General features: G+C 36.7%; 1 long non-coding RNA gene across 1 annotated transcript; it reads left to right on the top strand.

The window, feature by feature from the left end:
- The first annotated feature begins 349 nt into the window (after positions 1 to 349).
- Positions 350 to 16,193, top strand: LOC148057448 (uncharacterized). The gene is made up of 3 exons (XR_015707165.1): positions 350 to 440; positions 696 to 757; positions 16,132 to 16,193. It is a non-coding gene; the product is annotated as an uncharacterized LOC148057448 (long non-coding RNA).
- Positions 16,194 to 19,477: the final 3,284 nt, after the last annotated feature.

The following is a 19,477-nucleotide window of genomic DNA, read 5'->3' as shown; positions in this document are numbered from 1 at the left end:
ATGTTTGTGAAGGAAGCAGATACCTAGAAAATCAAGAAAATGTCAGAGGCAAGTCTCAGTGTTAGGATTTGGAAGTTATTTAGACCCTGAAGAAAAATCAGATTTGGGTTTGATGTAGGAATAAAAGGGAAGGCAGGAGAGAACTCAGAAATACAATAGAAGGGAATGTTTCTTTATCAGTGAAACAAATTATCTACATACCTGTAATATAGTTATTGAAGCTTTTTGTCATGGCATTGGTACTCTTGGCAAGGGTGGTGGTGGGTTTTTTGTGTTGTTTTTCAGTAAAGGGCTTAGTTAAAGTAGGCTCTTCCAGATTGTTTGGGATTGACTTTATTAGGGGACACGTGCCAGCCTCTACAGCATGTGATGACGAATGATAGACTGCTTTCGAGTGGAACTGAGTGGATCAGGCTTCAAGGTACAGCTTCTACATAAAGGTAAGTTATTTGATTAGAGAGTCACTAAATTGAATGTGAAAACTAAGGATATGGAGATGTATGTCTTAAACTGTCTGGTTTCTATAAAATTAGACACCGACATTTTAAATGCTGTTTCAGTTTAGGAAATAATTCCATTTATGCTGGTCGTTTCCAGGTGACTTACAGAGGTATTAATGGTGTATAAATAGCATTGTTAAAGATGCGCTTGGTAGGATATGAGGGGTTTGTAAATTCCAGAAATTTGCATTTCAGATAATCACAGATTACACAGATCCATTCTAAAAGTCTGCTCAGGCCAATTCTGCTGACTTTTGGTAAGTCTTCTCACTATTTGTATTCAAAACGTACTAGTTATTTTTTACTCAAACAAAAAAAAAAATCCTAAAAAACCCAGCAGATGCATTTGTTTACTTCTAGTGGAATAAGGATATTCCTAAAAGCATTTAGAAAAGCTGCCTGTGCGTATAATATTCTTTGTCCTGTTTTCAGCATCACTGTTCAGTCAGTGGTCCAGTTCAGAGACTTGATAGTTGATAGGTTCGGTGAACATTATATGAAGCAAAAACATCTTTTAACACAAATGTACTTCTAAATGTGTCAACATTTAGTGTGTTCCCCGACTAGGTATTAATCCTAGCTAATCCATCAAAATTGTACACTTAATATTCTCTCCTGATTTACAGCCTTTTCTAACAATAACAGTAAAGCTTTTATCCTGATACTAGTGGGCTTTAAAGACATCAGCCCAAATCAGAAGATAAATATTTGTGTGGTAGGTTCATCATTCCAGGTGATTATCTTAGCCTGTGATGAATGTGGACATATTGATTTTACAAGAATACATCTCTGTAAGCATGAATTACATTACCTGATACAGTGACTGGAAAAAAAAAAAAGTTTCATTTTTTTCAAGTGAAAATGTAACTCCTCCTATTTTCTTTGCAAAAACTGTTGTCTTTAAACATCTGACTATTGTATTCGAACATCTGTATTGTTCAGTTTGCTTCAGTCAGACCAAAATAATGAATAGATCATATAGTCAAGATTTAATTTCCTTATTCATTGAATCTGTATGGGTATAATACTTCTATCGTATAGCTGTATAAGCTAACGTCAAGTGAGAGTAAAGCTGCCACTCCGGTGCCCATTAGAATGCGAACGAACATCTACAGAATGTGGCAAATAGCACTGGTTAAATAAAAAGACCTGACCTTTATTAAGTGATTAGAACATTATTTCACTGCCAATACATGTAACTTTCCCAAAGGATTCAATCTGACAGACTAATTTAGTAAGAGGCAAAACAGGTGCATTTGATTAGAGAAAATATTTTGGTGTGTGTCAGCTGAACAATAAGTGACTTTTACCTCTTTCAGAGGATAAATTAATCTGTCACCTGCTTCAAAAGCCCTTAGTTATTACTGGTTTCTGACTCTTGCTTTTTCTTAAGCTTTCTGAGTTTTTGTTATGTTCACTTCATAATCTGAAGTGCAGAAAGAGCAGATGGAAGAAATTAGGGCCAGTTTCTCGTACTCAGGCTGAGAAGCGCTTTAGCCAATGTGTGGTTTCATCAATTTCAGTGGAATTACTCATGGAATAGAGAACTAATGTCATCTGAGTAAGAATACGAACATCCTGTAATAAATCTGACTATGATTTGCCAACAGTGATATGTGACATTGTTGTGCCTTACAGAATAACTAAAAAAATTGCTGTCTGTTACTGAAGTAAAGGGTATACCATAAAATTCTGCTATTAGAATAGAATATGTCCCTCCTAACATTACTTCTTGGTATTAGTAAGCAGTAATGGATGGAGTGTGCAGGACAGCTCAAGTATCAGGTATCTGATGATTATGATAGATTACAGTTTTTGAATATATTCAGAAACATGGTACAATCTGAAAAGTTACCAAATGGGGTCTTATTTTTCATAATAACGTGATTTGCTTCAGGTGCAATTACAATATATATTTCCATACTTTCTGACAAACTGGTTCTCACAGTGCTGAGACAGCCATGAGTTAGCAAAGGGACATAACAGACTCTCCTCTGATCAGGTATTTGCTTTTCTGGAGCTCTGCTTGACTATGCTTTATCAGAGCCTGGATGGACCCTCATTCCACAGCAATTGTTTTCTTCTTCTGCTTCTCTAAAGTTTGTCCTTGGCAGACCAGGTAGGCTTTAAACCGTAACGTTTATTATGCTATCCAAGGTTAGGCAAATAATCATTGTAATATCAATTAATGAAATAAGAAGGAAGCCAGTTCTAATTTAGGCAGCTCAGAAAAAAAGATATGTTGATCGAACACAATTACTTAAAGGTGACTCAGAGAAGAAAATTGGGTCTGTGCCCTTTTTTTGCTTCATTATGAAATATAACCCAGGTCAGAAAGTTTGTTATTTGTCTTTAAATAAATGTTGCCTGTGTTCACATTGAAGATCAAGAATAACATTCTTGTCTTTTTTGTGGAACATGTTTTAGACAAACTGGTTAATACTTTTGAGTAGCAGGCAACATTTCTATGTCAAACATCATGTAACCAAGATTAAAAAATGTTCTCATGTCACTGACGTGAGTCATGCATAGGTATGAATATTGTACAATTATTACCTGATACTTTTGCCAACATATCTCAACTTTTTTCCATAACTCTTGTTACTTTGGTTGTAGGATATTGTTGAGCAGAACCTGGCAAGCATATTGAACATAGCAATGAGACTGACACTGAATAAGGTGTGTTTCATATGTAATCTTAGTTGAGGGTAGTGTGCTAACTTGGTCTGTCAGTCAAGTATAGTAAGCATAAGTTGATGTAGCATTTTTACTACTGTTAGGGTCTTTTTTGTATTACACTATAGTATCTGTAGTAGAACTCCAAGTATATAAAAAGCCAGGGAGTTTAGACTAGGTCATGGATACACATAGGATACACAGTCACTCAAATTTGTAGTATGTAAATAAAATTTCATATGCCAGTCATAAAAAAATTATATCTAGTCTTATTTTCATAAGCAGTTGGAAAAAAGGCACTATATTATTAAGACATTTGTACAGTTTTACAAAAATCTATACATAAAAGGTCTGAAGTTCTCCAAAAATTGAAGTGAGACTTCAATCCAAACTTCTTGTTTGATCATACTGCTGAAAACATAATTCGGTTATCAAGGACAAGTTAAAAAACCCAGGGGTATGGGTGGATGACCTTCTAGTGTTTGCAGCCAGCTTTGAAACTGGTCCTTAACTGGTCTAATAATTTACATGCTTGCTTCTCAGCTAACCTGAAAGCATTTCCAGTTGACTGCAGTGTGTTGAAATCTATGTCTTCATTATTCTCTGTGCTATCAACATCTACAACATTTGTAGAGTAGGAGCAATAATGGTACCGTTGCCATGTTTTATGAGGCAATAATAATGATTCTAGTGAAGTTAAAATGAAGGGATGTAATAAAAGGAAGGATATATGTCCAGGAGTGTAATCATGTCCATTTTTTTCCTTATCCTGACTGAAAGAATATCTCTTTGTGAACAGACAGATTTAGAAACTGCTCTTATGAAAGGGGAAGGTAAAGAAAAGGGCAGTGTGTAGTAACAACTACTCTATAACTCCAAAGGGAATATTCTCAGCTGGAGGGAAAAAGGTGAAGATTACCATGTCATAAATTCTTAAAGACTCATTTTCTCCAGTGTTGTCACAGAACTCTCTCTGTTTGTTGAAGACTAAGGAAATAACAACTTAAAGTAGCTGGAAGCTGTCACTGCCAACAAGGATGCCAGTTATGGTTTTTGGAACACTCTCTTACTACGCCATCTGGATGCCTTTAGTACAAAGTCCAAATACGAAATCATATGAGACCACATTTGTAACACACATGCTTACTTCAGAATAGGAAACATTTTGCAATATTTATCTAGTGCGTTTTTTCCTCCATCCTTAATAATGTACAAATAAACTGGATTTATTATCTTTTGATAGCTCAGTTCTCTACCTGCTCTTTCTTAAACATCTTTAATAGTACAGGGGATGTATGTGACAGAATGTTGCACTGAGGTTTTAACACACACTGTGCAACATTGTGAGAGGCATGGAGAGAACAGACAGGGATCACTTCCTTGATCTTTCCAGTGAGACCTGTACTCCGTACACTGCAATCTTACTTCTTGTTCTCGTTTGCACAAATGTTAAATATTTTACTGACTGGTACTAAATTGTTTGCTTACATTTTCACAGTACACCCTTTTCTTCTCCTTCTAGAGGTACGTAATGGAAGTACAATACATTTTCAAAGCTAATATTCATTTCAGTTGAAATTTTTTGATCAAATTTTACCAATTCTTTTCAAAGTGTCAACTATTGCTAATGACAAGTAAGAATCTGTGGCTTTGCAATATTGAAGACTGCAGTCTTCAAAGTAGTTGAATACTTGATGACTGGGGCTCATATCTGTTTGTTAGAATTACATGTAACAGCAGTTTTTGCAATAACTTACACTTTGTGCAACTTCCCTGCTCAGAGTCTGTTCTGAAGTTAGGCTAAATAAGTATAAGTGTTAATCCACTATGATGGGGTATTACTGCTAAATTTTCAGTTATGCAACAAGGAGCACAGTTTATCTCAGTTCTGCCTTTTACCTCTAGTCCTTCCATATGCAAAAGTAGAAAGAATAAAACATTATATACTTAGTTATTCTGCTTAATTTTATCTTCATTATGACTTCTAAATTGACTTCCACTTAGGTAAATAATTCCATCTTGAAGGATGTAAGACAGCATCAAACTTTGAACAAACTTTAGATTTTTCTGTGTGTTTCTATGTCACCTAACATATTTGGTGGTTAATACGAATGACTGCAATTCGGCCTGTAAATAGAAATCACTTCTACCTCCTAGATGTTTTCATTGCTGTAACTAGAATCAAAGGATTATTTATGTTTGGGGTTTTTTTTCTTGTGGAAATGCAATCTTAAAAATATATGAGGCTTTTAGGTAAGATATAATTCACTAATAAGGCCTGGAAATAAAATCACATACAGGCTATTTTAAACCAGAAGACATTAGGCTTTCTGGAAAAGACTTATAAGCTCTGGGTTGTTTTCTGATTGTTTCAGTTTTTCTTGTTTTAAACAATCTGAAGTCAGTGCACAGCATGGTGTGTGGTTATTTGTACATGCTTCAGTGCTATGTGCTATTGTGGTCCGAGCCTGCGTTCACAAAAGATAGAGCCTCAATCTGTGCGTTATCTTAGCTATAGTTCCTTTGAAATCAATGTACTTGTATTCATTTCAACCATCTGAATACCCAAGTATTTATACAGTAGTTGCAGTATCAATAAAGCAAAAGGAGAAATTGCTGAGCTGCTTGTAGTCTAATCTGACATCATGCTTTATGAAGCAATGGTATAAAGCAACGTATTACTCATATATAGATATTCCTGGATCTAATTCTGAAAAAAACAGAAGAAATGAGATTTTCAGATTTGTGCTTTAACAGCAATGTAATTTTATTTTAGAATCACAATCTTGAACTGCCAGTGCATCCTACTATGGAAGCAGAATTTCAGTTTTACTGGAATTGCACTTAAGGAAAAAAGACAAAAACCTGAAGAATCATGTTTGTGTGCTTTGCAACATTACTTACATCTAGAAAAAGGGAGCAGAGGATTTTTTGATACTTTTCCTGCCCAGATATTGAACTTTGAACTGAATATTTTGTGAAAGGAATAGAAAAGAGATTCTTGGCTTTCTTCTCCTCTAGCTCCTCCCATTATCCTTCTTTTGCATTAGATTGCATATCATCTCAGTTCATGAAAAACAATGGAGAAGTGTAACTTTGCCTCGTTTATCAGCTATGTTATGGTGACTGAGCATCAGTGGAGTATCCAGAAATATCAGTTATCTAATAAGAACCAGATTATGTGATGAAGGTGTTGAAAGTGAATGCAATATATAGTGAGAATGAGGGTCATTTACAATGGCATCTGTAACTGATACTTTAGTTACAGGGTTTTCCTAGTTTCATTCGTTCTTACTAATTCCTAAGCCCTATACCTCAGCCATAAGCATTGCTTGCTATACCATATGAAACATTTCTTTTTGGACAGGCAAGAAACCATGTTTTTCCAAACTAAAAAAAAAAAAAAAAAAAAAAAAGGAAAGAAACAATCCAAAGGCTTAATTATATTTTCATTTTTTATTCCCTCTTTCTGACTGCTTCAACAGCTATCAAGATATCAGCTACCAGCTGGAAGTCAACAGATAAGTCTCTGGTACTTTCAATGGTTTCTATTGTCATACTTAAGCAAAGTTAGCTTCCAAAATGTATATGGAAATCTATCTCAAGTCAGGAAGTTTCTTATAAATGGCCCTTTCAAAGTCCTTAAGTTATAGGAGAAAAAATAATGACCTGTGTTTTGCAGTGCCAAATGAAATGAATGGGTAGGAGAGTCAGATGCTAAGTGCCTCTGAAGAATCAGGCTATCGATCTCTGTGTGCATTGGCTTCCAGAAATGTAAAACAGGAATAACAGAAACTCCCTACAGGTTGGTGGACTGAGGCATAATTCACTGATATTTCTAAGATGCTCAGATACTATGGTGATGAATACTCATAGCTACAATAGTAAATAATAGAAGTAGGCTGAATTAATTACTAATTTCTGTGGTAGTCACTTCTCTTTTCACTTCTCTCTGTTGAAAAGGACTAAAAATTAGATGACTTTAAACAGTGAAATAACTGGTATTTCCCTTCTTGAAAAATGCAGTTTTACAGAGTTTAAAAGCTGATCCTAAAGTGTTCATGGCTATGTCAAAAACCATTTCAAATTTTTCATCTTCATTAATGTGTAGACAACTTCAGTTAATAGTATTAATAGCTGTGAATTTCAATTATTAGGTGTACATTAACAAAATAAATGTGTGCATTATGAATTTTTACTTTTCATTTTAGTCTCCAACTGCATGTTGTGTTAAAGGCAGAAGTTGAAGAGAGTTACCTCTGGTTTATTCTCTATCTAGATGTTATATGCAGCATCAAATCAAAGTCTTCCTGTATTTTCTTGTCCAGGTGAAATCTATAATGTTATTTGGAAGTCAGCCTCTCAGGGGCTTCACTTTTTATGCCTTCTTTTCAAAGTTACTTCTTCAGTGAAAATCTTTTTAGAAGAATAGAAGAATTATAACACAGAAGAGTAGAGTTCCCCTCCCCGTCAAAAAAAGGCAATGAATAGCATGCCATCACTGAATAGCAACAAGGTGGACTTAGAAAGAAGATATTACTGTAATACATAGGGCATACCTAAACAAAACATCCCAGTCTTGGAGTAAACTAGTAAATACTTGAGTGAGAGATGTAGACCAGACACACACAGAGGAAGCTTCTGTCTTCCTTCACCTTTTCTGCTTCAAATGCCACTTCACATTTTGGACTAATGAAGAAAGCAGGGTCCCCACTTCCTGCACTTCTCTGTCTTCCTTTCTTGAGTATCCTTCATCCTTCCTACTGAGCACTATGTAGACACGTTGTCACACAGCCTCAGGCAAATTAGCTCAGTTTACCTATAACAACATAGGTGATTTGCACTAGCTGGAAATGGAATTAATCAGATTGCTAGGGCAGTTCTAGTTGACTTTCACACCTTTCAGTTTCTTCTCTCCTCTCAGGGTATGACTGGCCATTAATCATCTTTCCTTTGGGACTAATAAGTTGATATTGAACCAAAAGCGCATAATCCTCTGGCTGCGTAGTCTGGCAACAGCTTCAATGTTTTAGTGCAAAAAGTCAGATATTGTTCATTTTGGAGTGTGGTGCACTTCTCTGATGTTATATTTGGCTTCAGTTACAGTTGTCTTCCTTTTTTAGTTGTGGCAGATTATATCAAATTCATAGCACATAAGTTGTTTTGTAACTACATTAGCACTAATAATGTAAATTATGTGACAATTTACTGTCACTATTTCTGTGCACAATGAAGGAACAATGATCTCAGCAAATATGCAATTTAGTATAGTAGCCATCGTGCTGTAAGGGATGTCTGCAAGCCTATGTCATTTTAAAGCATATGTGAAAAGACCTTAGATTTTACTTGTAGAAAAGACATCCAGTTTTTTAACTCTGCTCATTTTAAACTTCTAGTCTTCAGTTTGGATGTTTTCTATGTGGGTGACATTTCTCTTGTGAGCCTGCTTCTATCCATATCTCAGTAACAGAGGTCAATCAATGGTGAGCGGCCACTCGGCAGCTGGTTTGGTGGGTTGACCCCACCTAATGGCCAAACACCCACATAACCACTCTCTCACTCCCCTCCCTCGTGGGTTGGGGAGAAAAAAAAAAAAAGGCTCTAAGATTTGTGGATTGAGATAAAAACAGTTTAATAGGTGGAAAAGAAGCTACATGTACAAGCAAAGCAAAGAAGGAATTATTTACAGCTTCCCGTTGGCAGGCAGATGCTTAGACACTCCCTGGAAAGTAGGGCCTAAGCATGCATAGCAATTACTTGGGAAGAAAATGCTGTAGACATCAACATCCCTACTTCTGTCTCCTTTCCTTGAGCTTTTATTGCTGGGCACAACATCATATGGCACAGAAAATCCCTTTGATCAGTTGCAGTCAGCTGTCCCAGCTGTGTCCCCTCCTGATCTCTTGTTCACCCCCAACAAGTATGCTGGGGGAGCTGAGAGGGAAAAAGAGAAAGCCTTGACTCTGTGCAAGCACTGTTCAGCAACAGCCCAAATGCGGGTGTGTTATCAGCACTGGTTTAGTCAAATCCAAAGCACAGCACCATGCTGGCTGCTGTGAAGAAAATTAACTCCATTCAAGCCAGATCCAGTACAGCTGGTGATGTGCAGAAGGCTAGAAGGCTCTCTGGTTCTTTCTCCTTCCATATGACAGTTCTTTTGGTTTGATGCTTGTTGCATTAAAAGGCTGATGGGACATGTAGAGTATTTTTGTAACACTTTTCTATTTCAGTGCCTGCTGTTAGGAAAAGAATTTTATTTCACCATGGGGCCTGCAGTATTGTGAATGGCAAGGGAAAAGTTTGTAAGACAATGTCTTCAGTAAGTACAGTGTGCTCTTGAAATCATTTGAAAGGACAGTTGCTGTAGTATAATGTCACTGAACATAAGCAACTACTGTATAAGTAGTGGCAGAATTTTCTTGTTTTCAGTTCTCTGTCTATCATTAAATATACATACAAACTAGCAACATTCATTAAAGAACAGTGGCACTTCCCCCTCGTTGCAGCACAGAGTCAGGGCTGCATTTCACAAGCAGGGGCAGAGTGGGTGAGGGAGGTCGCTGTGCTGGGCTGGGACTCTCAGACCCTGGAGGAGTCAGAGGGGCAATTCTTCCATCACAGGAAGGTGTGTCCTGCTCACTTGTCCGTTAGCTAGTGAATATGCCTTGTCTACAAAATGACATAAAATATCAGAAATTTTAAGTACACTTCCTCTAGCACAATGGCTGCTGCGAGTTTGAATCTTAAAAAAAAGTGGAAGACCTAGGTGAAAGCTAAAATGATAATTTTTATAAACCTTTTTGTTGTATCTGCATTAGGTACCTTGGAACTTTTAGTCTGTCTAGATATTCTGATAACAAATGCAGTATTCGTCTCTCATATTTAGTGTTAACTGTAAGACAAATTTCATTGTCACAGTTTATGAAGTTTAAAGTTAGATTGGTCCCTAAACATGCCGTTGTTAAGCATTTTCTTTTTGTGCCTGTCTTCTTCTGTTTGTCTGTTTCCCAAATCCATACCTTATTTTACTTCTTTCAAAAGAATTAACTGCTAACAAGAGCTCTTAGGTTTGTCAGTTAAACTTCCCGCACAGTTTAACAAGCTACTTATTACAAATCTTCTTAGAGAAAATCTTGTTTAAAATTACATAGCTTGTATTTGAATTTATAATGCTGAAGTAATGTTTACAGGTTTATAGGAATAATAATAATAAAAAAATAGAAGTAAGCTGGGTAAGGAACAACCCTTCACTTTGAAGAAAAAGCTGCAGTTTAGAAATCAGCTGTCTGCAGAAACATGGTCTCTGATCAAACAGCTGGACAAAATCCGAAGTTAAAGGATATCTTTTGCTAAGCATCTTATAAGAAATATCCATACACTTGCATAGCTAATCCAAATAACCAGTCTTCAAAAAGACATGACAACACAACACATGGGCTGTAACTTTTTAAAATGTCCATAAATCATTATGACATGAATAATAAACTTAGCTGAATGCATGGTTGTCAATTCTATAGGATTAGCAAGTTCATTTGAAGGGTTTAATTTAAAGGGTTCATATAAATATCCCTAAGGCGTAGCATTAATGCACAAGTTACTCTGCAAATCTGCTTTTTAAATTGCCAATGACAGCAAAAATAAGATTTTTCTTTTCCTCTGCATAAAACCTTTACACAAATGACATAAAGCCTACACGCAATGAGGGCTGAGACTAGATCTAATGAAGAACTTAAGCACCTACAATTCAGGTGCCACAGTGTCTTAATGGTTAGCACCTCCTCACTAGAAAAAACAAAATCTAGAAAGAGGCACTGGGTTTGTTTCAAATAAATAGGGCATTCAGATTCCACAGCATTGTCATTTGAAAATCTAGATGTTCATTGGGCAATTTTAGAGCTGTAGAAAAAATGTGCCATTAGTTTTCATTCACTCTGAAATCATAGGAACATAGGAAAATTGCTCAGACGAGGTTGCTCAGGGCTTTATCCAGTTGAGTCTTGAAAATGTCTGAGAATGGAGACTGCATGGCCTTTCTGGGCTGCCTGTTCCACTGCTTGGCTGTTCTCAAGGTGAAAAAGATTCTCCTTACATCCAGTCTTGTTTCTCTGTATGCTTGTTGTCTCTCGTTTCCTCAGGGTGCACCCCTGCAAAGAGTCCGACCCCATCTTGTCGATAAACTCTTCATAGGTACCAGCAGGTTGCTGTTAGTTCCCCCCGAGGCCGTTTCTCCTCCAGGCTGAACAAGCCCTGGTTCCTCAGCCTCTCCTCACAGGGCGAGTGTTCCAGACCTTGGTCAACTTGAGGGCTCTCCCTCTTTCCTGTGCTGGGGCCCCAAAACTTGGACAGAGTATCCAGATGGCATCTCATGAGTGCTGAGCAGAGGGGGATAGTCCCTCCCCTTGATGTCCTGGTCGTGCCCCTGTGAATACCTCCCAGGGTGCTGTTGGCCGTCTCTGCAGACAGGGCACACTGCTGGCTCACGCTCAGCTGGTGTCTTCCAAGGCTCCCAGGTCCCTTCCACCAGCCTATGCCCTTGCAGCAATGCTTCCTGTCCAAGGGCAGCACTGACTTTGTCTTTGTTGAATGTTGTAAAGTTCAAACAAGTATTCCTAGTATTATGAACTGGCTGAAATAATACACCTAGTATTAGTTCTCAAAAGACTGAGAATGAAAACCAGCTCATTTAAAAAACAGATTAACCAGCAATCTATCATTGCTAGCTGTTCCGGAATATTGAACTGTGGTCACATACTTTCTGCATTTTTAGTATGGTGCCTTAATTCTGTCTAAATCCCATTTTAGATTAATATATCTTTTACTAAATGGTCAATGGTAGTTTCTAAACATATGCTTTTATAGAAAAACATTTGATGGACCCTATTATGTTCAAACCAATTCCAGCACTGCACTGCTCTTAGTTTAAGTCTTTTAGGATTTTTTCTTTGTTGTTTCTTTATGGTTTTGTTTTGTCTAGCAATGTTTGTTTTCCTCAGACAGTTTCCCATAGATAATGGCAAGGCATACCACTCTGATCAGCCTCAGTTATCAATAAACTAGGATGAAGCGTTTCTGCATCCACCCTAAAAGCAAAGTACACTGTCAGGATTTAGCCTTAGACAGGAAATATACTTCTGGAGTTATCCAGAAACAGAGAGATAAATATGCTGCCACTGCTCAAAGTAATGAAAAATGCAGAAATTCCATGAATTTTCATAGCCAGTTTTAAAATGAAGATGAGAAACAAGATAGCCTTTCAAAAGGAATCTAAAATGCTTCTCTGCTGGAATTAAAATCATCTGGCTGTCATTGTGTGGTCAAAGAGTGTATAATGTAAGTTAAAATAAAATTCTCTTAAGTCCATAGCCAGCTGGCAGTAAAAAATGTATTTCTGTACTCTAATGGCTAATAGAACATTGAACTATGACCTTGCTATGAGTTTTAGTAATGTTTGCTCTAAGTTATCTTTAAAGAGTTTGGGAGTTTTTTGACTTAAAACTTAAAGCTCCTTTGGGAGCTGTAACAACAATCAATTAAGTTATTTTAAATAAAAAAAAAGATAAATGTTTAAAGATCTTCTCTGAGAAGAGTTTACAAAGGAAAGAAAGATGGACTAGAATGAAATGCTGGAATCAGAAAATGTCATAATGGAGACTTCCTTTGTTCATTGTTTCTAGCACTTTTTTCCATCTCTTTCTGCCTTCTGCTGAAAAACGCTGGATTTTTTTTGTTTGTTTGTTTTACTTAATACTGAATAGCTTACTGTATTTCCTGTAGAGGACTTTTTATTTTGTGTTATGTTATGTTACTTTGGACTTTGCAGTTGAGCTTGGTACGAGACATATCGCTGTAGTATTGCTCCTCTGGATGGTTCAAAATGCCTATGGAAACCCTAGATAAGCAGCAGTAATTAACTGTGTGTCTGTCACAGATTTTTTTGTTCTATATCAGACATCACAGTAATATCTTTGTGATGGATTAGATCTGTACACTAATGTTCACAGATACCCACAGCAGACTCTTTTGTGCTTACAGAGAGCTTTTTCTAGGAGTGGGCTTAGGTGTTCGTTTGCGTACAAGTATCTGGAATGTACATGCAATATTTTTTACCATTTCAGTTATAATAAGAAACTTTGCTCCTTAAGGAAAGACTTGGAGTATGCTTTAAGCATGATCTGACTTTGTAGTAGTATAATATTTGTTAGCTAATATGATAACTTACCGGAAGTAAGTATATATTTGTATGTATAGTGTGGGTACAGTGTTATTCCATCTATTAGAATATTCGTTCTTCCATTGAATCCAGATTCTTGTATGTGTTTAAATTATCATATGGTATGCAGCTGTATTTCAAGGCACTACTAATTTCATAGCTTTGCTTCTATATTTTTGTAATAATCTTGGTCAGTTTACCAACTTTAATAGTAATAATAAATCACAAAATCCAAAATGATGAATGGCAGACTGGTCCAACAGTTTTCAAGCAAAATAGACATTTCAATACTTGCCTTTTTTGTGTCAAATACCTTTTTTTATTGATGGTTTCTCACAACTCTTAAAATTATGCTACTAAATGAAAGCAATTGAAACATTAGCAAAGTCTTTGTGGGATTTGTAGAAATGTTATAAAGAATGGCCAGGTTTTTTTCCCCTGCTCTTTCCATAATGAGATTTTCGTTATACAACTGGAATTTCAGAAATCAATATCATGTCGAATACTCAAACATGCTAGTGTCATATGAAGAAAAATTATAAGCAGAAGAAGTGAACTTTAAATCTTTGAATAAGAGGAACCTAGTAAGTCATTAAGTGAATGGCTTATGCAGATCAAAAAGGAGATAAAGGATGAGAGGAAAAAATCTTCCAAGTTACAGTGGTCTAAACGCTTTTAAAAAGTAGGCCAAGAGAGAATTTTTACAGAAATATTTGATACTATTGTAACCTAATACAAAAAAAATTGAAGGATTTATTCAGCTTCTGATACCAAGCCCATCAGGATCACATATTATTATTGTACGTAGTTCTTAAGTGTGGCTATTTAAATAGGAAATTCAGTTTCTAAATATTTAACATTTTTCCAATCGGTTCCTAGGCTGATAATTATCACTTTTTTATTCACCTATGTTTTACATTTGATAGATATTGTGGATATAAGCGTTGCACTTTTTTTTAGGTTGGTGTAAATGCAGGAAAGAGTACTTACATAGTTTTGTTACAGAAGTTTTGTTACAGAAGTTTTAGTTATTTATTTGTAACTTTTACTTGCTTATCTGTGTTCATTTAAGCAAAGCTGGCCAAATTCTTGTCAAGTTACAATTTTGTAATTGTATAAAAATATCCAAATATGGTATTCTTCTCCCTGCTCTCCTACCAAGTCTATCATTGAACTTTTATGCTTCAGAGTGAAACTGGTTTACTAAATTCTTTCAGAAGTATTTTGAATAGAAATTAATTATTTACTCAATATAATTATTTATCATGAGAATTTGAAGGAATAATTTCCAACAGAAAAAAACACAACCAAAAAAATTTAATCAGAGAATCATAGAATCATAGAATGCTTTGGGATGGAAGGGACCTTTAAAGGTCATCTAGTCCAAGCCCTCTGCAATTGGCAAGGATATCTTCAACTAGAACAGGTTGCTCAGAGCCCCATCCAGCCTGACCTTCAATGTTTCCAAGGATGGGGCATCTACCACCTCTCTGGGCAACCTGTTCCAGTGTTTCACTGCCCTCATCGTAAAAAATTTCTTCCTTATATCCAGTCTGAATCTACCCTCTTTTAGTTTAAAACCATTACCCCTTGTCCTATTGCTGCTGGCCCTGCTAAAAAGTCTGTCCCCATGTTTCTTAGAAGCCCCCTTTAAGTATTGAAAGGCTGCAATAAGGTCTCCCTGCAGCCTTCTCTTCTCCAGGCCGAACAACCCCAGCTCTCTCAACGTTTCCTTGTAGGAGAGGTGTTCCATCCCTCTGATCATTTTTGTGGCCCTCCTCTGGACCCAGTCCAGCAGGTCCCTGTCCTTCTTGTACTGAGGACCCCAGAGCTGGATGCAGTGCTTCAGGTGGGGTCTCACCAGAGCAGAGTAGAGGGGCAGAATCACCTCCCTCGACCTGCTGGCCATGCTTCTTTTGATGCAGCCCAGGATACGGTTGGCTTTCTGGGCTGCGAGGGCACATTGTTGGCTCATGTCCAGCTTTTCATCTATCAATACCTCCCAAGTCCTTCTCCTCAGGGCTGCTCTCAATCCCTTCATCCCCCAGCCTGTATTGATACTGGGGATTGCCCCAACCCAGGTGCAGGACCTTGCACTTGGCCTTGTTGAGCCTCATGAGGTTCACACAGGCCCACCTCTCCAGCCTGTCCAGATCCCTCTATCCCTCTGGATGGCATCCAGATATGACAAAAGTCATTTAATAAAGAAATAGAAGCAACATTGTAGCTCTTATATCACCAGTGATACAATGGTACAGGCAAAAGTATTGTCCAATCTATTCAACACCAAGTCCAGTATTTAGACCATAACTTTTAGAAACAGTTAAAAGTTGCTTATGCTCTGTTGTGTTAAAGCAACCTTTCAGTGCTATAGCAGTTATTAGAAAAAAACCAACTTTAGTTTAGTCTCTCACTATGTTTCTGTAGATTGGAATCCTCCACAAATATAAAAAATATACTGTGGTGTCTCTGGTGTTACTATTTTTCAGAAGTAATGCTGCAAAGAAAAATTATTCTTGTCAATGATATGCTGTGACTTTTTAGATGTGGCATTCTGCCATTGTTTTCTGGAAACACTGGTGGTGTCTTGAATATACGATGGGTGAACAGATAGTCAACGGATTAACAGCAGAACTGTGTGGGTGATCAAGAGCATGAGAATGTAACAAGTATATTCAAATTAAGAGCAATACGTGCTATTTTTTTTATAGTCTCATTAAAGCTGAAAAAAATCATTCTTTTCAGGGGCTTCACTGGATTCACATACCACCAGATATTACTTTTCATTGACTCAACACTTTTGTGGATAGCTGTTGCATCTACTTGATCTCATGAACTTGAAATCTGCAATTATATATGTATGAACTGAGTTATTTGTCTTTGATTTTTATATTCACACTCTATCACGAGGAGCTGTCGTGACACTTGCAAAAAGCATTTAATTCTTCCTTTTATTTAGTGTAGTCTTTGCGATATCCTTTTAGTTTCATTAGATTTTAACAAGAATTTACATTAAGTTTCAAATTAATCCGAAGTCTGTATTCTGCATACATATTGCAAGCTCTTGAAATAATCTTGTTAAATTTAAATGGTGCTTAATGGTAGTTTTTAATACAGAGTGGTATTCAAAAAAGGTGTTGTTTTTTTTTCCTTAGTATGGTGTTCTTACCTTCATCAGTATAGTAAGGATGGTCAGAGAACCGATTAATGCTTCACTTAGTACAGATAGTCTAATATTTAAATGTCCTGCCATATAAGTAATCAATTATTGCAATTATTTATCAGTATATTTGCATGTACGGTAACCTGCAGTGATACCACACAATAATGATATAACTAGCAGAACGTATACACACTGAATGAAGAATCAATCATTCTCATCACTTGAAAGTCAACAGAATTTTATCCCTAGAAAGAAAATATAAACTATTTTCTTTGAGAAGTTTTCCAAATGGAAAATTCTATGAATTTTATAATTAAAGGGTGTTATAAAAACAAACAAACAAAAAACCAATGCCCACTAAATTAGTTTTCTTTGTAGGGTGTCATGGTTTAACTGCAGCCAGCAACTAAGCACTACACAGCTGCTTGCTCACTCCCCCCACAACAGGATGGGGGAGAGAATCGGAAGAGAAGTGGGTTGAGATAAAGACAGTTTAATAAGTAAAGCAAAAGCCACGCACACCAGCAAAGCAAAACAAGGAATTAATTCACTACTTCCCATCGGCAGGCAGGTATTCAGCCATCTCCAGGGAAACAGGGCTCCATCACGCATAAGGGCTACTGGGGAAGACAAACACCATCACTCCGAACGTCCCCCCCTTCCTTCTTCTTCCCCCAGCTTATATACTGAGCATGACGTCATATGGTATGGCATAGCCCTTTGGCCAGTCTGGGTCAGCCCTCCTGGCTGTGCTCCCTCCCAGCTTCTTGTGCACCAGGTAGAGCACGGGAAGCTGAAAGGTCCTTGACTAGTATAAACACTACTTAGCAACAACTGAAATATCAGTGCGTTATCAACATTATTCTCATCCTAAATCCAAAACACAGCACTATGCCAGCTACTAGGAAGAAAATTAACTCTATCCCAGCTGAAACCAGGACATAGGGTTTGCAAAAACTGCATTTAAAGTCAAAGTTGGTAGATCGGACTTTCTCCTGAACCACTAAATCATGTAACCATATACTTAGGCGTATGGTTAGTCCTGCTGAATCACTAGATTTTTCAGGAAAAAAGGATTATACAAATGAAGTTTAGCTGGCTACAGCTTTATTAGCTTCACTGTTATGTTAATTCTTCTTAAAAAGTCTCATTCAGCTTTTTTTCTGTAGTGTCAGATACTTGGAAAGGACTGCTATAAACCTTTGTCTCCCTTCCCTTTTACACAGTAGCAGAATCATTGTGGGATTTCTAGACATGCCTCCCTTGTATGAAGAAGGAAATAATTCTCCAGTGAATTACACATGAGGGTCTGACATCCCCTGTGAAGGAATGCATTTTCCTAATTCCATTTTCTGTTCTGGACAGTTAAGGAGGGAAGACAAGTCCTTGTTTTAGATGAAGCAGATCATCCAAGTTGACAGTATAATTTATTCTAACAAATAGAGGTCTTCTCCTGCCACCCACCTCCAAAAGAAACACAAATTCTTTTTTTAGTTCACAGAGAAAAAAAACAGGTCAGTATGTTTGTACATGTGAAATGAGTATAAATATCATCATAGAGAGTCGTATAGACTGACAGCACTAGGATGAAAAGTAGTCAATATATGATGCATTCTTGTTCCTTTATGATTCCAAGGATTTCTTGTTTGTGTAGTTTTTCTGTCAGCAGTCACCTTTCTTACTAGCGTATTCTCTGTCATCCAAACTATACATGTTGTTTTCATTACCGTTGGCCTTTATACTTGCTTCCTATAGTGTTTGGTTTTGTCTAATATTAAATTAAGCCTTACGTGCCTGTCATGCCAAATCAGTTTCATAATTTCAGAAATGATTTCTCTGTGTGAATGACTGCATGAAGTGAACATGAGAAATGGGTAGAATTTCTGAAGATATGGAATGTTTCCCACATTTGACAAATGCGTTTATTTGCTCTGATATTTTGTGTCACAGAGAGAGATACTAATTAAATCTTTTTTTTCCACATGCTGTGATTCATGCAGACTATCTATACTCAAACCACTCATTTTGCATGTTGTGTTGTCATTGCTGAGTCTATTAAATATTAATTTAGCAAGGAAGATGTTTTTTTCTTTTGTACAAATTATTAGAATGCCTGTAGTCAGTGCTTCTGAAAATGTTCACAAAAATAATTTTAAAAAAGCCCACACTTCTATTTATGTCAGTCTCTCACATTTCCATTTGTGGTATGGTGAACAGCTTATTCTTGATTCTGTTCTGTAACTTGGACGTTGAACTACAGATCAAACTGTGTAGGTATTATTACAAAGAATGTATGCATCTCAGATGCCCTAAGATATATTATCTGGGTATAACTCAGAAAGTATCACATTAAGGAAATGCCATGTTAAGGAAGATGTGATTATTTTCAGAACTATCCCCACATTGTACCTTAATATTATTTTCCCCCTAAATTCAAGAGTAATTCATGATACACAGCCGATGCTTTTCAGTATCTACTAGGTTGCATAATGCTAATGTGTCAGAAAAGATTGTTTAAAAAAGTCTCACTTAAGAAATTATTAAAAATGCAATATCCAAGCTCATTAAAAAAACTTCTCTGCTTCACTCTGAGCACAGCATTTGCGGGCAGAGCTGAGATTTGACAGCCACTATTCTGTCAAATGATCTGCACTGTAGAAGAAGAAGAAGAAAGTTATCTGCAGCTGCAGGCTGACTGACTGCATAGGCAGCCCTAGCTACCCTGGCATTTTAGTACAGTAATGTGTGCTGACATGATGGAAATGAGAAGAACCGATAAAAACCCCATAATATAAATGTGGTATTTTAAATCCAGTAATTTAGTTCTGTATAATATAAGTTTATTTGCTATTTTAAATCCAGTAATTTCAGCCTGTGTACACTTTGGCACATGGTTTTATAGGAATTTGCTGTGTGAGCATTTAGTAT

This window comes from Nipponia nippon, unplaced genomic scaffold (genome assembly GCF_047370975.1).
Source record: "Nipponia nippon isolate SJK-2023a ecotype South Korea unplaced genomic scaffold, ASM4737097v1 scaffold_1, whole genome shotgun sequence".
Classification (NCBI taxonomy): Eukaryota; Metazoa; Chordata; class Aves; order Pelecaniformes; family Threskiornithidae; genus Nipponia; species Nipponia nippon.
This window is presented reverse-complemented; position numbering and strand designations above follow the sequence as displayed.